Here is a 2,442-nt window from a genome sequence, read left to right as displayed (position 1 = left end):
TATTATGACCGTCCTGACGTCATTTATACAACTTATCTATTCTCTCTATGAGAGAATGAGACAAATGGGCAGCAATCTGAAGCACCGACTTGTCCTTATTGATCATCTAATTCTTTTCTCTATTCAATAAAGCGTGTATCTCTCAAAACTTACCCATATCACCTCTTACTATGAGAATTATTGTGTGCAACTTCAGTTCTAAAGAGCCACCCTATCCAAGTGAGAGAGCCTCAGTCGTTTAAACACATCTGTCAAGGTGGCGGAGGGAGGTGTATTGTCGAGCGGTCCTTCGGGATGCTGAAGACTAGATGGAGGTCCATCTTCTTCAAGGCTCTGGAGGTGGCTGTGACATACGTGCCGGAGGTCATCGTCTGCTGCACTGTTCTGCATAACATATGCATGAGCAACGGGGACCTGCTGGAGCCAGATGCTGATGTCAGGGGGGAAGAACAAAGACCAGCACCAGCACCTCCAGGAGCCGTCTCTGGTGCAGATGAGAGACAGAGGATAGCAATGGCATGTTACGTCCCTGACCATGACTACATTTAAAAAAAATCTAAATAAATTACTTGACCTTTGGCAAAATCCAATGTGTTCAATATTATTAAGCATTGTATGTTTCAATTCATACACCAGAGGTAAATACATTGGTCTTACTTGTCCCGCGTGCCATTATCTCTTATCAGTTTGAAAGCAAAGTAGGTAGTAGTAGTTTTTTAGGAATCGTTGATCAATGATGAATTTGACTTTACAATTAGTTCAAAGGCAACACACAAGTGTACAACTAATTCCCTGTAAAGGTTGTACCAATTTGGAGACAGACTATTTTTCCCCCCCCAACAATGTGAAAGTCTGGAGAGCACGCCTAATCAGGCTCACGCCTGAATAAAAGCTGTGTAAGTGCTTATATGCGCACTGAATGACACAGTGTAAATTACTTTTACATATTTATTTCATATACACTACAGTTTATAACTAATCTTGTCTAAAATTGCCAGGAGGCGCTCCTCCCTGGCAGCCATCTCCCTCTCCCTCCTGTCCTCCATCTCCCTCTCCCTCCTGTCCTCCCTCTCCCTCATCTCCCTAAAAAGCCTCTCCTCCCTCTGTAGCCTCACGGTGCCGCCTCTCCTCGCGCTCTGCAGCCTCTCTTGCCTCTCTCTCTCTCTCCTCTCTCCTATGCTGCTCTCTCTCCATCTCCTGCATCGCCTCCTCACACTGACGCTCATTTTCTTTTAAAGCGTCTAGGATTTCCATCGTGGCGCCTCTTTGGGGTAGACACGGAAGAAGCACCCTTGTCCGGTGTCACCACAGAAGGGTTCTTTCCCTGGTAGGTCTCAAAGTCCAACACAAGGCACTTGGAGTCGTAAGAACAAATACCTTTAATCCTGTTGGATTTGGTTTACCGGGAACGTATTGACAAACTGGACACCGGCCTGTGAAGGAAACCATTTGTTTGTCAATGCAGACCTTTGCTGGCCTGGGTAGAATAAGACAACCTTGGAGCACTCTCTTGAGGAGTGGTCTTACTTTCCAAAGCAGATCCTTTTTCTTCTCATCTTCTGGCACATCTAGATCAAGATCTGATCTTGTAAAAATTATCTTGTGTCATGGAGTCAGTTATAATTGGGACTCTTGGTTAAATACATTTTAATTCTTGGAAATCCAAGGCATGCCATGTACACTGAGATTCCTAAAAAGGTCTTGATCTCTTCTGGTGTTGTGTTCAAGCTGCAGCCTGAATCCTGTACCATGCGCTGGCTGGTGAAGACAGACAGATCCTGAATTAGTTGATCATCAATGTAATGTTGGAAGTACTGCAGTGGGCTCCAGTCTCTACTGCTTAGGACAACATCATCTGGTGTCATTCTGCATTCTTCCAACACAGGCATGAACGTTAGGAGAAAGACAAAACACACTAAATAATTAAGCACAATTACCAAGTTATAAACATTTTAAAGGGATAATTCACTTTAGAACACTTTTCCACTTGTTTCATACATCCATCCTTCTAATAAATGTGTTTTTTCCTCTATTGTTTCATTAGGTTAAAAAATAAATTCTTATTTTTCCTAAAACACATCTCTGTAGGCTATCCTTCCATTTTTGGCCTGATTAAAAACCTTAAAATCCTACGTGTTGGTTTTGGCCCACAGAGGACAACGGCACTTTTCATCTTGCTCTGCCTCTTGGTCCACCTCATCTGGGTCCTCCTCATTTGAGCTTTCACCCTATCCTGTCTCATGCTCTCTCACTGGACCCTCATCCTCTGATAGACCTATGTCTGAATCTCCCTCAATGATTCTATTAAGAATCCTCTTTGCCAGGGGCGTAGGAATGAGTTTAACATTGGGGGGGACACATATTGGAAACCTGACAGATCCGTTAATGGTTTGAACAGAAATATGTCATAAATTAAGTAGCTGAACTTCATCTGATCTCTAA

This window comes from Morone saxatilis, unplaced genomic scaffold (assembly GCF_004916995.1).
Source record: "Morone saxatilis isolate NCDOM2014 unplaced genomic scaffold, NCSU_SB_2.0 Contig19, whole genome shotgun sequence".
In the NCBI taxonomy this organism is placed as follows: Eukaryota; Metazoa; Chordata; class Actinopteri; family Moronidae; genus Morone; species Morone saxatilis.
The sequence above is the reverse complement of the archived record's forward strand: the minus strand, read 5'-3'. Positions refer to the sequence as shown.